This window comes from Camellia sinensis, chromosome 4 (assembly GCF_055761805.1).
Source record: "Camellia sinensis isolate YWXY chromosome 4, ASM5576180v1, whole genome shotgun sequence".
Lineage (NCBI taxonomy): Eukaryota > Viridiplantae > Streptophyta > Magnoliopsida > Ericales > Theaceae > Camellia > Camellia sinensis.
The window spans coordinates 42,899,237-42,917,295 of NC_138964.1; the positions used below are offsets into that span (position 1 = coordinate 42,899,237).

At 34.2% G+C, this 18,059-nt stretch overlaps 1 pseudogene across 1 annotated transcript in view; it reads right to left on the bottom strand.

Moving 5' to 3' along the window:
* LOC114270372 (DNA-directed RNA polymerase 3, chloroplastic-like) overlaps positions 1-11,088 on the bottom strand; it is a 141,289-nt pseudogene extending 130,201 nt beyond the window's left edge. The window contains exons 1-2 of the transcript XR_014365877.1: positions 10,444-11,088; positions 7,970-8,404 (exon numbers count right to left, since the gene is read on the bottom strand). The product of XR_014365877.1 is annotated as a DNA-directed RNA polymerase 3, chloroplastic-like (transcript). The remainder of the gene's footprint in view (positions 1-7,969; positions 8,405-10,443) is intronic.
* Positions 11,089-18,059: the final 6,971 nt, after the last annotated feature.

The window sequence follows — 18,059 nt, forward strand, 5'->3', positions numbered from 1 at the left end:
CTTAGTGTTAATAGATTTTGCAGCTACTAAGCGCTAATCTTTTCACTTAGTGTTAATAGATTTTGCAGCTTCTAAGCGCTAATCTTTTAACTTCACATGATATTTCAACGCACACTATTATAGTGCATGAAATTTTGCTCCATCCAACTCCCAATAATTGGGTAGAGAGCAAAACACTGCCCATACTGGTTACTCGTCTTACACTTAATGACTAATTTATTTAAGCTCGCATTTCTTGGATAACGTGACTCTTGAATGTTACTTCATCCAATGATGTAACATTATTTACAAGTCAAATTACAAAGTCAATCCGCGCAGCTCATTAGTCAAGATCATATACAGATCTATTGAGGGCTTACTAATTTCATAACTCCAAAACTCGCCAACCAAAACTATGTAGCGTGCCGCTAACTATAGCGCACACATTAGTTTTTATTGTGCCAAACAAGGCAACAAAAACACGGCGACTTTGAGTCATGTTTCCTTACTTTGGCTCAATTAAGGTTTGACCTAAAGTCTCCAAGACTTTTGCTCATCTAAAGAATGGGATTAGTTTGTTCACATTTGAACATCTCTACTAAGTTTAGGTCAACAAAATTAACTTCCATAAGCTAAATCAATTTAGAGAGAAATTCACATTGGGATTAATTTGATTAGCATAATATAATTTTGCCGCAAAAATCTAAATTAAATAGTGACAATATTACACAAGTCGCAAGATCGAAAATCCGCTATGCTCGTAATCATCTCTTGCGCCACAAGTGACAATTATCTAAAATTTAGTTTAATTTATGCGCAAAATATTGGTTTTCGGGAGTTAATCTACAAAGATTTTTCTCAACCGAATAACCTCCCACTGACTATGGCATATACAAAGCATGATAAATTCCATACAATAGCATCTTAATGTAAATTTACAAATAACTCATGCTATATTTATTTAATAATGGAATTCTAATAAATAAATAAATAATCATGCTCTTCTAATTACAACATATTATAAATCCAAAAAAAAATATGCTGTATTAAATATTTAAATTATGCCATAACAGAAAGTACATCATCCTGAAATTTTTTGGAATTTTCTGGTATTTTCTGGAATTTTAAATAACTAATTAAACACACATAAAATTAGAAATAAAAAATCCAGAAACTAGTAAACAGAAATAATATTCAGATTATGCCATAATTAAAATGTATATTGTTCTGAAATATTCTGAAATTTTTCTGAAATATTCTGGAATTTTAAATGACTAATAAATACACATAAAATTAGAAATAAAAAATCCAGAAACTGATAAAATGAGACAATATTACCAGTAAATAATAAAACCTTTTAGAAGTCTACAATAAATATTTCAGCCCCAAAAAATTATTTATGCAATACCAGAAGCAGTTTAAAGCATAAAACATGAATTATTAACACAGGAAAAATAATTTATATTTTCTGAAAATTTTCAAAATTTTACAGAATGTAGAAAAATTAATTCTGAGTCTAAGGGTACCAACCATGCTTAAAACAAAGCTATAACGAATAAATTATGGCCAATTAACGCAATTCAGAATTAAAAAACAAACAAACAGAGCCTTAGAGCCAAGCCAGGCGGGAAAAACGGCTCGGCTCGGCTCGGCGCCGCTCAGCGCAACACGGCGCGAGTCGGCTTAAGGGGCGGCTCGGCGCGGCTCGGCGCTCGGCTCGGAGCGCGGCTCGGCGCTCGGCTCCAGCACGCGGCGCGCGTGCAAGGCGCCGACGGCGTGCGCGTGGCAGCGCCACTGACGCGCGCGTGATGGCGCGTCTGCGGGGGCGTCTGGCGCGTGTAGGCGCATGGAAGCGCGTGGGCGCGCGTGGCTGCGGCGTGGTGGCACGTGAATGCCACGCGCCGCCTTCCAGGGTACTGACTGGTCCGATTTTTGTACTTTCGGACTCCTTTTTTCAAAATAAAACCGTTTATGGTCTTAAAAATGACATTAATGATCATAAAAATGAAATATTTTGGATCTCCACATCTTTTATAAATGTACACATGATAAAAGAAAGCACGAAAATATCCATCAATGGCTCTGATACCAATGTAAACTAAAAACACAGAATATGCAGCGGAATAAAATGTTTAGATCATACCTCATTTGATCTAAAACCTCGTGGATAAATCACGTGCTTCCAGAATCTAATCAATCAATCCCAGCAGTGGGGTGATATTACAATGGTGAATATCACCCACACAAACCACAGTGCAAATGACTTGATCGTTGTTTCTTGGGAGAGAGTAAGTTTATGGGTAGAAACAAAAACCTACGTTGTTTCTCTCTTGGTTACCCATAACCATATATCAGATATATAATATATAATATATTTATCTCATTTATCCATTGGTTAAATGAGATAATATCTGATATCTATATCATCTATCCATATCATGATATGATAGATATATATCCTGAGTGGCTATCCAAATAGGTTTGAATTCAAAATTCAAAACCCATTTGGATGAGGTTCAAAAGGTTCTAAGGGTCATGCCACATGGGCGCCCAATTTCTAACACTTATGAATATAGAACTACATAAAAGAATTGTTAAAAAGGGTAACATTAAGGTCGATAATATTCTCAATTGCAGTTATAATTAGGAGATTGAGACTAGCCCAAAGGAGAGTCACTTTCAAATAATTATAAACTAGATAGGATAATATAACTTATGTAATTTGACAGATTAGAATTGAATACCCAAAGGTAACATGACTAGCTGAAAAATTACATAAATTACTTTAGGCCTATATAAGTGATTCTTGACGAGTGGACAATAGATATACCTAAGTTTTGCCCAAAGGAAAGACTTATCTGATATCAATAGTTCATCGTAATTCTCAAAGCTTTAATATGTATATTGTTTATGCCTTTTTCCATGTTACCTATGAGATCTTGTGTTAATACCTCTTAAGATTTGTCAAAAAGATAGCTTGCTATCTAAGGTGGTTGGACTTAGAAGGGAGGCTATATTGACTCCTCCGACCTTCCTGGGATCTTACTTGGTTATTGACCAAAGGACTCTTTAGTGACGTTACCCTAACACTTAAAGTAAAATTTGGTTAAAGGCTGTTGAAGATCGATTTAGATCTGCTGACAAGTCACTTGCTGGCACTATTATGGCTGAATTGACAACAATGAAATATGATGGCAACCGAGGAGTTCAGGATCACATCCTCAATATGGCTGACAAAGCTGCAAAGCTTAAAACTTTAGGAATGCAAGTTGATGAAACTTTCCTCGTGCAGTTTATTCTCAACTCACTTCCATCACAATACAGCGCATTCAAAATTCACTATAACACCAATAAAGATAAGTGGAATTTGAATGAGCTGACTAATATGTGTGTTTAGGAGGAAGTGAGGTTGAGGGAGGAAGGACGTCAAACTGCATTGGCTGTAACTCATGGAGCTATAAAGAAAAAGAAGGGTAAGTTTATAAAATCAAAGAAAAATCCACCAAAAAAAAAGAATGAACCTGGGGAAGAAAATCAGGCTAAGAATGGTTTCACTGTCAAGTGCTACTTTTGTGGCAAGAAGGGACATGTGAAGAAAGACTGCAGCAAGCGAAATACTTGGTTCGAAAAGAAAGGTAAAGAATTTTTCTTTTGTTTGTTATGAATCAAATCTTGCTGAAGTACCTTCTAATACGTGGTGGATTGACTCTGGGGCCACAACCCACATTACAAATGACATGCAGGGATACCTCTCAACCAGGGAACCGAAGGAAAGTGAAAGATTTGTCTATATGGGGAACCGTCTCAAAGCTGAAGTCGTAGCTGTAGGAACCTATCGACTGATCTTAGAGACGGGTCATCAGATGGATCTAGAAGACATTTTTTATGTTCCTTCAATTTCTAGGAATTTAGTTTCGTTATCCAAATTGGATCGTGTTGGATATTTAGTTTTATTTAATTGTGGAAAACTCAATTTAATGTTTAATTCAAAAGTTATTGGTTCTGGTAATTTATGTGATGGTTTATATAAAATTACCTTAAATCATGAGTTTGCACAATCATTAGTAACTCTGCATTCGAATATTGGTTTAAAACGTGGTCTAATTAATGAAAAATCATCGATCTTGTGTCATAGACGGTTGGGGCATATCTCCAGAAATAGAATTGAAAAATTGGTGAAGAATGGGATTTTGGAAAACCTAGACTTCACTGATTTTCAGATATATGTGGATTGCATTAAAGGAAAGCAAACCAAACACACCAAGAAAGGTGCCACAAGAAGTAATGAGCTTCTTGAGATAATTCATACAGATATTTGCGGGCCACTCAACATCCCATGTCTTAGTGGTGAAAAATATTTTATCACATTTATAGATGACTTCTCACGTTATGGATATGTGTATCTAATTCATGAAAAGTCTCAAGCTGTTGACATCCTTGAGGTGTACATAACTGAAGTCGAGAGACAATTAGATAGAAAGGTTAAAATAGTGAGATCAGACAGGGGTGGTGAATATTATGGTAAATATGATGAGTTAGGCCAAAATCCTGGCCCATTTGCCAAATTCTTAGAAAAGAAAGGCATTTGTGCTCAATATACAATGCCTGGTACGCCATAGCAGAATGGAGTTGCTGAAAGGCGTAATCGTACACTTAAAGATATGGTTAGGAGTATGTTAAGTTACTCAATTGTACCCATTTCAATGTGGGGTGAAGCTTTAAAAACTGTAATGTATATCTTAAATAGGGTTCCTAGTAAGGCGGTCCCAACAACTCCTTTTGAGTTGTGGACTGGTAGGAAACCTAGTTTGAGACACTTTCATATTTGAGGTTGTCCAGCAGAGGCAAGAATCTTCAACCCAGAAAAAGTTGGACTCAAGAACAATATCTGGATATTTCATTGGTTATCCAGACAAGTCTAAAGGGTACAAATTTTATTGTCCTAATCACAGTACGAGGATAGTGGAGGTTGGTAATGCTAGATTCCTAGAAAATGGTGAAATCAGTGGGAGTGAGAAAACACGAGTGGTGAATTTCAAGGAAATTAGGGTAGATGTGCCAACATTTGACCCTTATCGAAAAGTTGTTGTTCCTCAGACTATTCCACAGGCTGAGGAAAACGAACAACATGATGAAAATCCTTCACCACCTCATGTTTCACCACTTCATGAAGATACCACCATTGAAAATATTGTAGAACCACCACAACCGGCAGTTCTGAGAAGATCTCAGAGGGAAAGAAAGCCTGCTATTCCAGATGATTACATGGTGTATCTACAGGAATCTGATTTTGATATTGGGATTAACAAAGATCTAGTCTCATTTTCACAAGCCATGAATAGTGATAATTCTTCTAAATGGGTCAATGCTATAAATGAAGAGTTAAAATCCATGGAACAGAATAATGTTTGGGATCTCGTCGAATTGCCTAGTAACTGCAAAAAGGTCGGGTGTAAATGGGTCTTCAAGACCAAGCGTGACGCAAAAGGCAATATCGAACGATTTAAAGCCAGACTTGTTGCCAAAGGTTTTACTCAAAAAGAAGGCATAGACTATACAGAGACCTTCTCTCCAGTATCTAAGAAGGACTCGCTTAGAATCATCCTAGCATTGGTAGCTCATTATGACTTAGAGTTGCATCAAATGGATGTGAAAACTGCTTTTTTAAATGGGAATTTGGATGAAGAAATTTATATGGAGCAGCCCGAAGGATTTGCAAAGAAAGGTAAAGAACATTTAGCTTGCAAATTAAAAAAATCCATATATGGCCTTAAACAAGCTTCTAGGCAATGGTATTTAAGGTTTAATGATACCATTACCTCTTTCGGATTTAAGGAAAATGCAGTTGATCAGTGCATATATCTGAAGGTTAGTGGGAGCAAGTTCATTATGTTGGTGCTATATGTGGATGACATTTTGTTAGCTAGTAATGACCTTGGCTTATTGCATGAAACCAAGGAATATCTCTCCAAGAACTTTAAAATGGTCGATATGGGTGAGGCAAACTATGTTATTGGCATAGAGATCTTTAGGGATTGGTCTCGAGGATTGCTAGGACTATCTCAAAAAGGATATATTGATCGTGTTTTGGAGAGATTCAATATGCAGTTTTGTTCAGCCGGTGATGCACCCATCATGAAGGGTGATAAATTAAGTGAAAAACAGTGTCCAAGGAATGACTTGGAAAGAAAACAAATGAAGGACATTCCATATTCATCAGCTGTAGGGAGCTTGATGTATGCCCATACATGTACCAGGCCAGATATTAGTTTTGCAGTTGGAATGTTGGGAAGATTCCAAAGTAATCCTGGAATGGAACATTGGAAAGCAGTAAAGAAAGTTATGAGATATCTTTAGGGAACAAAGGATTATATGCTCACCTATAGGAGATCATAACAGTTGGAAGTTATCGGATACTCAGACTCAGATTTTGCTGGTTGCCTTGATAGTAGAAAATCTACATCGGGTTTTGTCTTTCTACTAGCTAGTGGAGCAATTTCATGGAAGAGTGTGAAGCAGTCCACTATTGCTTCATCTACTATGGAGGCTGAGTTTGTGGCATGCTTTGAGGTTACAAATCATGCTTTATAGTTGCGAAATTTCATCTCAGGACTTGGTGTTGTTGACTCAATTGCCAGGCCGCTGAAGATATATTGTGACAATACCGCAGCAGTTTTCTTCTCTAAGAATAGAAAGTACTCCAGTGGTTCCAAACACATGGAAGTAAAGTACTTGGTTGTTAGAGAGAGAGTCCAGAAACAACAAGTGTTAATCGAAAACTTAAGCACCTCTCTTATGATTGCTGATCCATTCACAAAGGGATTACCACCGAAGACATACAAAGAGCATGTTATCAGGATGGGTCTTTTAAGCAACCCTTGATGTGTATGGTTAATCATGAGTACTTATTTTTTGACACTATTTGCGCAATAATAATTTTGTTTCTGTTTTTCCTGTTTCTAAAAGTATGTGTACACATTAAATTGAATATTGATAAACAGGAAATGTCTTAACAAGACAAATTACAGGAGCCTTTCAGGCAAATAATTATATATCCCAATAAAGGACTGGGTTGGTGAAGGTTATCAATGGTGTGGTGCATAGAAGGAAATATGACATAAATGTTATATAACCGCTATGACTCACATTGGTGATCTGAAGTAATCACAGTATTATAGTTTCTAATATATCTGAACTTATTGGTTATTTTTTTAAAAAAATTCGTGATCACATGTCAAAGTTTTTAGTGTGGAATCCAATGAGCCAAAATTTTTTATAAGTTGCATATTTTTGAAAAAACTCATAATTGCATCATAATCGGCTTAATGGGCCAAGTGGGAGAATGTTGGATTTATTTTTCTAGTGTGGCCCAATAGCCTACATATTTTCTACATATTTTAATTTATTTGGACTCCACAAATAGATAAAGCCAATATTTGAAATCAAGTTCAGTAAATAGAATTTTAATATAATCACTCTTATAAGATAAGAAGGAAACCTTGATGGATTAGGAATTCTTCTGATAGAGTTCATCTGGCCCTCTTCTCTCCTCTATATAAGGATGGGTGACTCCCCTTTCATATCATGAGTATTTTTCCATCACTTTAAGTTTTATAGTCATCCTAATTAAGAGAGACAGAGAGAAGAAGGTGAGCCAAAATTAAAGGTTCAACTCTAAAGGGGTATTTTCTCAACTTCTCTAATTCAATGGCTGACAAAGGTATATTCGTTTTATTCTTGAGTTGTATTGAATTCAAGATCCTGTAAAGTTTAATTCCGCATTATTATTATGGTTACATGTATTATTAAATCTTACATACACAACTGAATCCAATAACTTTCTACATAATTATTGCACATTGTCTCTATAGATTCAAGTTTCAATTCAATGACTACTCATATAGGGATTCCAGTACCACAGACCAATACAGAAATTGCAAATTTGCATATGCTTAGCATATATTCATGTACAGAACAATTCAAGACTCACCTCCTGCTCAATTGCCACACCAATCCAAACCGCAGCTTGAACAACCCGAACAGACATGTCCTCTTGCACAGTCATCAACAAAGCCATCATCTTATGCATCACAATAATTGCCATCTTATCAGCCGGCAAACAATCGATATACGGTGCAAATGCTGCCTTTTGCTTCTTCGTTCGCTGCGTACTCTGTTCCTTAGCAATTGCCTCCCTCAAAGGCTCAAACCAACCAAAAAACAACTTCTTCACATAAGGCAAATTGGGGCCCAATTTTTTCTTACACATCTCTCTCTCCAACTCCCTGTACTCCTCCATCAGCTTCTCCCAAGCCTCAGCCTCTGCCCTAATCTGTCTCCTCCTCAACAAATAATATCTCTTCCTATCAACTTCTTGGAATTCTGATTTCACCTCTGGTTTAGTCCTATTGTACAAATTCTTCACCTAGGACCTGAGTGGACTGTTTTATCAAGCAATTCTGGTTTTATTTTGCTTGATTAGATGTTGTTTATGCCTCCTAATGGGCTGCTCCTCGTTGCTACTAATTTTGTTGTGCTTCGTTCTGTTTTTTCCACCATGTGTTCTGTTATATCTTTGTTGTGTAATGATGCATTTTTTTTTCACCTTGGCCTTTGATCTATTATTGCTTCATTGTAATTTCTCCCCATCAATAAAATCTCTCTTTTTCTCTGATGAAAACAAAAAAAATAAATAAATAAATAAAATTAAGCATTTATGGCAAGACCACATTAGCATCATATCTCTTGACCTGGTACATTTGTCTTGATTTCTATATGCATCTATGGCAACACTGGCAAGACTATGATTGCATCGGCACTACCATTAATGTATTTCTATTTATCAACTATACTATTTTGTGCTTCTTAGATAGGCGATAGGTGAGTGTGATTACCAATTCTTCAGTGTAACAACATTAGTGGCAAATTTTCTGAGGCAGAACATTGAAAGTCGAATTTACTTTTGATTGGCTTTATTCACAGATTTCTGTAACATGCTTGTAGTCCTTCTGCAGTTTTATTTTTTTTAATTAGCTTTCTTTGTTTTGATACTTCATAAGGTTTGATTCATTGCTTGTTACTTGCATTTTTTTTTTTTTTCTGGTTTCCAAAGTTGTAATTATGTTGAAAAAATAAGTGAAAAACCAGTTTGTGGCTTCTAAGGAGATGTTGTAGCAACAAATATACCGACATTGAGACCATTGGATCCATAAGATATAATCCACGAAAAATCTGGAAAGGCTTGCTTGGATCAAGAAGATAATCTACCTAAAATGTGGTAATTCGGTGCCGGCATAGTTGGGATGGTCTTGCTTGCTTTGATACTTTTTGCATTCGCCCTTGATTTTCATCACTAAAATTATTTGTTCTTTTGTTTATCAAAAATGAAAGATCTGGAAAGGCTATGACGTTAGTTAATCTGAGATATTGAATGGAAAGCAAGAAAAACATCTGTTCGTGTACCAAATCAAAACAGAATAACAAAAGTACAAATAAATGAAGAAGACTAGACAGAAATCTTCTCCTATTTTCTGCTTTCTTCTCTTCTATTTCCTTGGACTACTCTATAATGAGTTAAAAGCTCGCTGTTGTATCCTGGAGAATGATCACCAAGAGCCATCTGCATTCTGCACCGAATGGAGGCTTAATCAATCTTAAGGACAAAGAGTTTAATTTTGGCGTTGCAATCTTTTCATCCTCTTTAATAAGTTTCTTTCCTTCATTTTTATCTTACTAGGTTCTGTTTTTTTTTTTTTTTTTTTGTTAAAATCGATCTTAATCAATCACTGTTTTTCTAATTATTTCATAACGAGGACCAAATACTTTGAACCACCTAGAAAACTTACATAACACTGCTTGAAATTAAAGAAATTTATTCTAAAACGAAGCCTTTATTAAGGCCCCGTTTGTGAACTTACCTTTTTAGTCAAAAAGTCAAAAAGTTACCATTTTAGCCAAAAAGCCAACAACTCATACCAAAAAGTCAAAGATTCTCTTTTCTCTCTACTTTTTGCACATCTTTTCGTAATTAGCCAAAAAGTCATCCCAAATATATAAGTTTTTTTTACCTACTTTTTTAGCCAAATAGCCAAAAAATTACTAAATTAACATGTTCCCAAACGAGACCTAAATATATATAATAATAAAAAAATTGTTTCTTTATAGATGAAAGTTCACTTTAAAGGACTACTAGACATAAAAAGATCAAAGAATCATAATACAAACAAAACATAAAAAGGTCAAAGAATGATTATAGATGAATTATATTATATTAGGTTCATAATACACATAGATATCACACAAACACTAAACCAAGATAGCACAAAATGATCTACAAAACGGACATCGACGAGCCTTTAGCAGCCACTTGAACAAGCAGTCTCTGTGGAACATATGCGAGCAAGGCGTTATCGCAACCGTCATTCCTTCACAAATCCCCTCCAAACAAATTGAACACGCGTCTACCTCTTTATCATCACCTTCCAACTCCTTCACCGTTATCGCAGCCTCAATTTGGTGAAGCCCTTGACGCTTCTGGTTCGATATTGGTTTCACCCACAAAAGCATCGGTTCCTTCAGAAGCAACCTTAACATACCCCGAATCTCATGAACTTCATCAACAGAAAACTTTCCCGAAACGTTTTCGCTGTTTAAATCCACGACTTTCTGTCTTCTAACTTGTTTCCGTGAAAGCCTTTTTCGCATATAGCTCGTGGTCCTCGAAATATAAACATCTACCGCTATAACGATTGTGGGTTTTTGATGAGATCTTTTAATGTCGAACTTGAAACAACTGTGCAAGTATACAGATACATCTTTAATCAAATTCAAAATTGCTTCTTCGGAAAAGTATTTTATGCCTTGGATGGCTTGAGAAACCAACTGTTCTGTGGAGTTCAGAGTTGATAATTTCATGAGATCGAATATTGACACTTCGAACTTTTTAAAGATTTCTTTAACACGACCACCTTGTTTGATCTGAATCGCTTTCTTGGATGCGTTGTTGATGCGAAACATAAACAACCCTTGTGATTCTTCTATGTTGTAGAGCTTTTCATTCCACTTAAACACACTAACTTTTAGGTCTTTCACTTCATTAACACTCACCATCTCTTTCTCTCTTTCACAACAAGGAATAGAGCAATGGTACGGCAGGTAAGGTTTGAAAAACAAATCGAATGGTTATATATATATATATATATATGCATATACATGTAGTGAGATCGAAATCAGAAATAGAAAATAGTACTTTTTCTAGGAAAAGGTTTCCTAAAATAAAATCTCACTTGAGTTTGGATTTTGAAATCATAAATAATATATTGTGAGATTGAAATCATAAATAGGAAATAGCACTTTTTCTAGGAAAAGGTTTCCCAAAATAAATCCCAATTGAGTTTGGATTTTGAAGTCATAAATAAATGAATACTCTCCTATACACGGTTTTATTACACCCTATCATCAAGTTAGTTAATTAAAATGGTAGTTAAATAACTCAAGGATAATTATGTAAATGATCCTTATATTATACACAATGTGTTAATTTAATTCTTGTTATTTTAATTTGTTCGATTTTACCTTTTTATTTAACAGATTGTGTCATTTTAGTCCAATAAATAACGAAAATTGATACAGTGTGTAAACTATAGAGATCAAATTGGCACATAGTTTGACTTTCTGTCCACCAAACTTAACAACCTTTATTTATTGTACTAAAATGACAATCCATTAAATTAAAGGTCAAAATCGAACAAATTAAAACAATAAGAACCAAATTGACACATCGTGTAAATTACAGGGACTATTTGTATAATTTACCCATAAATCAAAAAAATTATTTAGAATTTATAATCTAGGCCATGATTCAATCATCGTTGGGAAAAAAAATTAAATTAAACAAAATCGTGATACTAATGACATGGTATCACTATCATTCCAAAAAGGAAAATATCTCGTAACTCAAATTTTGTGGCTCAAAAGTGGCTCAAATGGCAAAAACGACGTCGTTTTGGCCATTTTTATTTTATTCTGTACTCAAAACGACGTCGTTTTGGCCATTTAAGCCACTTTTGAGCCACAAAATTTGAGTTACGTAGCATTGTCGTTCCAAAAAAGGGGTTCATCCCTCCCATGTGAGGATTTTATTGATGGGTGATGTCACGTATCACTAATGACGCAATATCACGGTTGTATTGAATTTTTATTCTATGATTAGGCGGCACAACAATTAAATCACTCTACCCTTTATATTTAAATTTTTGAGTAAAATGGACTTTTTTGTAAAACGAGAAATTATTTGAATGCTCTACATCATTCAATTATTGGACAAGTGTTCTATTAGTGGAACACATTGTTTTAGTCAATGACATTTAAATTGAAGCACCAGATAAATTTACCCTAGAAGCAAATTATAATTTTTCTTATAAAACGAGTTGAACTTGTTCATGCGACAATCATAAATAACCCGATGAATTATCAACATAAGTTCGTTTAAGAGTTCTATCGAAATACAACTTTGGTAAAACATGGGAGAGAGTTAAATAAAAATAAATAACCAAGTGAATCACATCAAATCAAAAGATAAATCTGTAATTCATCTGGTTGAAAGATAAAAGGGTAAAATTTATTATACCCACTCGTGGTTTCGTCATGGAACACTTTTTTTTTTTTTAATCAGCAAAAATCAATAGTTAATTGTTAGATTAGCATTAGTGGCGGAGCCAATATTTTGATTCATGAGGGCATCATTAATCCTTAGCTATATCAATTAAAAAACTTAACCAAATCTAATTTTTATTTGGTGATAGAATGACCAAAGATCAATGTGATGTCAAAATTATGTACCTTAGATATATTTTATTAACCACTATTTTTTTATATGCTATTTTAGTTACTAAGGGTTGGTTTGGGAAGTGGGTTAGTTTTTTGGCTTTGTTGCTATTTTACTCTGGGCTAAAAAACTTGGTTTGGGAACTTTTTGACTTTTTGGCTTTTTTGACTTTTTTTGTGAGAGAAGAATGTCATGATTATGAGTTGGATGTGATGTTTTGTTTGTTGTGGCTAAAATAGCCTATTTTGTCTTTTAGGGCTAAAATAGCTAAAAAAGCCCACAACCTATCTTCCCAAATGGAGCCTAAATATGATGATAATCACAATTTAAAATATAATAACATGCGTACCAAAAAAAAAATAAAGAAGATTTATGTGGAGAAAAACAAGAGAGAAATGGGAGAGATATAAATAATTATAAGTGAATATTTTGATAAAATTAAACATTTATAATGGTAAATTATAAGGAATTTATTAAAAATAAAGAGAAAAGAAGATAAGATATAAACATTTTGAGACTTATTTGACAATTAAAAGGGAGTTAAATGAAAAACTTCTTCTCATTAGAGGTAACAGTATAATTTTCAAAAAATGTGTCTCCCCTAGACCCAATATAGCTCTGTCCCTAATTAACACCTTATGACAATTGAAACTTACACCCATACACATTGCAAGAAATCATTGCTCTCCTATTACACTCCTAGATGTAAAACCCAAGATCGTCACTGGAACATTTTACCCCTATAGTTTAAATATATGCAAACAATCCTTTTATAATTTTGAATTAAAGTCATACCGTTAGTTTTTTTTTTTTTATTTAATATATGCAGAAAACCACTTTTCCAAATTGAAAGTGGGCAATGCAAAATTTTCAAGTCAAAGGAAAAAATATCCTCATCTTCATCTTCTTCTCTAAATTAAATCATATTCTTCGCTAAATCCTAACTCTAACCTTTAATGTCCTCGCCCATAAAAAAAAAAAAAAAAAAAAAGGCCCTTCAAATATCCTCTTCTATGAATAATATAATTTAATTTAAAGTGTTATTAAATGAGAAATTAAGTTAAAAATTAAAAGTTATTAGATTAAGATAATTTTATGATAATAAAATTAAGGTGTTTAAGTTCATTTATGGTTTAATTTATTAATAATAATATATATATATTCTAAAATGTTATTAAATAATAAATGGCAAAAACTTAGATTAAGGTACAAAAACTTACCAAAAGGGTTAGACAACAAGTCATTTGGGTCCAATCGCTGGCATATGCATCAGCAAAACAAAATTTTAAATTTCAAGAATTAAAACAACACAACACATGCATATATTTGAATTGTCTTCTGATTTTTGTCCCTATCTGGGAAGAAAAAAAAATCATTTACAACATTCATCATCAACCCAATTTGTTCTTACAACGAGGCATAGAAAACAAAAACAATTTAATAAAACATTGCTAAAAGGAAGTTTATTTTCTAATCATCGATTCCTATTACTTTTCCCCTACCTTGGATTTGTTCACACCCAAGCTTGCAACCTTCATCACAATCAATGTCTGTGGAACCTTGTAATTCCATGCAGATGGGCATGCAAGCGTCCAAACATTTCGATATCGGCACGATGGATTCGGTCAATACCAACATGTTATAAATTAATAATAAAAGCATTGCAATTGATTTTTCAGAAGAAGCCATAGCAAAATCTTTTGTTACCAATTTTGTTGGTAATCCATCCCTTGAGAGTAAGTTGAAATTGTGTGTAACCAAGAATGGCTTCATAACTGTAACTTTTATTTTTTTTTGGTGACAACCCTCACATGTTGGAAGGGTAGTGAGAGAAATGAGGAGAGTGAGGGTTGCAATTTACATGAGAGGCAAGTTTTGCTAAAAACAAGGTACTTCTCCAAGACCAATTCAAATCGATTATTTTCTTCAATCCTTTATGTAGAGATATAATCTTGAGTCCAGTCAGTTGTCCAGTTTTACTAGAAATATTAATTAATATATCCATAAATGTGTTAACTACAATACAAGATGTGCATGTTGACTCTATCTCTTGATGTGGAGTCTACCTAACATTGTGTTTAATATTTGTCTTGTAAATTATAAATATTTTCACTACCGCAAATTCTGACTATTTCTTTATTTTCTATTTAATTTTGAAAATTAAAAATCCCACTATCACAAGTTTTAATTATTCCTTTATTTTCTATTTACTTTTGAAAATTTAAAATTCCTAGACAATGACAATTCAAAAAAATATATTATCTTGACTGATTTTTTTTTAAATATGATGATTTTTTTTTTTTTTGATTGGCAAAAAAAAACTTTACTGATGGAAAAAGAGCAAGATAACAAGCACAATACATCAATAAAGGGCATGGAAGTGCACCGCATCACAATGAGTTAATTGATCCCAACTAGGTTGGTACCAAAAGGCTCATCCTATCATTTGCTAATACCCCCAGAGTTGGTGAGAGACCAATGAAAAGACAACACAAAACAAACACCAAACAACTATACAACAGATCCAGCTCAACCCAACAAATCAGATCCAAACAGCCACCCAAACCAAACAGACCAACAGACCCAAACCCAACAGATTAGTCCAGCAGATTTGATCCAGATTGCAGACCCACACCAAACAGACCAGCAGCCTTAACAAACTGTTAAGGCTCTCTTAACAGTCGTAGAAGGCACCATCTATTTAAATATGATGATATAGTGTTGATGGTTTGTGATTTTTTTTTTCCAATTAAAAGTTTTAAGACAATGTATATAAAAAAATATTTAAAAAAAAAAAAAGGAAGAAGAAGAAGAAGAAAAATACACCAATTGACATTCTAAATTATGTTAAAATGAAAATACTAACCACCACTTAATAGTGGTTTACGCAGGAATATTGTACTTAGCAGGGGCAAATTTATATGAATTTTAAAATTGACAATTAAATTTTAATTATTTTATTATTAACACTGTATGTGAATTATATTAAAATATTCAATTCTATAAAATTTGAAATTTTTACTAAATTTGCAAATAAAATTTATTTTTTAAAAAATATTAAGATAGACACATACAAAATAAAATGCATCAAAAGATAGTTATATAAGTTGTTTTCCACATTATACAAAACAAAAAAGGATTAAAAAAGAAAAACATAAGTACAATTTCCAAATTTATCAAAAATTTCACTATGTCTACGTGGAATGAAAAGACACTGAAGCTCTATACTTTCGAATTCTAAGCCCTCTTTTTCTCAATAATCCTACTATCAGATTATGATATCATAGAATTTCCCTTTTGTTAATCGGAAGAACTACATGCAAGTGGAAAAAAGAAAATTACATGGAATACAAATGAAAGGTTGTAGAGATTGTATTTGTTATTTTTTCTCCTCTTCTCACCTGCATGTAATTTTTCCTTATTTATTATATAAAATGTTACCACTTTATATCATTTTCATAAATTAGTAGACTTGCTGAAGTTGTTGTGTTTCTGTTTTGCACTGGTTTGCTGTCAGTTGGTTGGTGGGCTGGCACTTGGTTATTTGAATTGGTTGGTGGTCTGAATTGGTTCCTTGTTTTTGGCTGCTGCAGGTGGTGATTAGGAGGGTTTTGTGACTGGTCTGCAGTTGGTGGTCTGCTGTTATATTGGAGGAGTTTTTGGCTCTAGTTTGAAGTGAGATGTCCTACTGATTTGCTCTAGACTGGAATGGTGGTCTCCCCATCCTCTTCTGGCAGCTGCTATGAGATTGGGGGTTATAGGAGTAGGATTAAGGTTGCTATGTGTTTTTGTTTTTGTTTCCCTTTTTGGTTGGTTTCTCATCAACCTTTTGGCTTAACCTAGTTGGGATTAGAGAGGTTTGCTTTGATGCTTTTTGCTCTTGCCTCCCCTCCTTGTTAATGTATGCCATGATGTTTTTGTTATGTTATCATCAATAAAGAGTTTTTTTTTTGCTGATCAAAAAAAAATATTATAACAGACTGACACTACTCTATTAACTCTACCCTAAGATCTCGCCTGACTAGGACATAAGTGCCCCTTATGACAACTTGAAACCTGAGTTTATTTTAATAATGTATCTTGCTGCTTATATTTATACTAATACAATAATGCCTTCACATAATAAGCAAAATATAATAAGATAATATAGTCATCCAAACATTATTACAAATTTTTATCCAACATTTTGTGTTCTACGATTAGTTGAATAGAGATTAGTGCCAAAATGTTGGAGTGGATTTGGCTACAAAAATCTCGACTGAACTGGGCATCTAAAGGGGATAAAAACACTAGATACTTTCACATTATGGCTTGCAACAGAAATAGTAGAAACTCTCTAAGTTCAATTGTTGTGAATGGCTCTATGATTGAGGAGCCTTTGGAACTTAAGGCAGTAGTTAAGGCCCATTTCATGAGGCAATTCTCTGAATCTTGGAAAGTTAGACCCAAATTGTCTGGCCCTTTCAAGAGTATTGGTGGAGCTCAAGTGGTGGATCAGTTGGAGGTAGAGTTTACAGAGGAGGAAGTTAGGACTGTTATTAGGTGCTGTGACGGTAATAAGGCCCCTGGTCTTGATGGTTTCAACATGTCATTCTTTAAGAAATGTTGGGAAATTGTAAGAGTGGATGTGCTACAGTTTATGAGGGAATTCCATCAGAATGCTCGTCTTGTTGGTGGGATTAATAGCTCTTTTATAGCTTTAATCCCAAAAAATCATAACCCTTCTTGCCTAACTGAATATAGGCCCATTAGTTTGATTGGCTCCTTGTATAAGATTTTAGCAAAGGCGCTAGCTAATACAATGAAGAAGGTGATGCCTATTATTATTAGTGAGGTTCAGTCAGCCTTTTTGGGGGGAAGGAATATATTAGATGGTATTTTGATAGCGAATGAGATAGCTGATGGGTGGAGGAGATCTAATAGAAAAGGCTTGGTGCTTAAATTGGATTTTGAAAAGGCCTATGATTCCATTAATTGGGAGTTTTTATTTGACATGTTATTAAAGTTTGGCTTTGGAACTAGATGGGTAAGCTGGATGAAAGCATGTGTATCAACGGCTAAGATCTCTGTTTTGGTAATTGGGTCACCAATATCTGAGTTTTGTCCTCAAAGGGGTCTTCGTCAAGGTGATCCGTTGTCACCATTTCTATTCAACATTGTGGCTGAGGAACTCAACATTCTACTGAGCAGGGCTAAGGAGTTGGGCCTAGTTAAAGGAGCAGAGGTGGGTGCTAATGGATTGAGAATAACACAT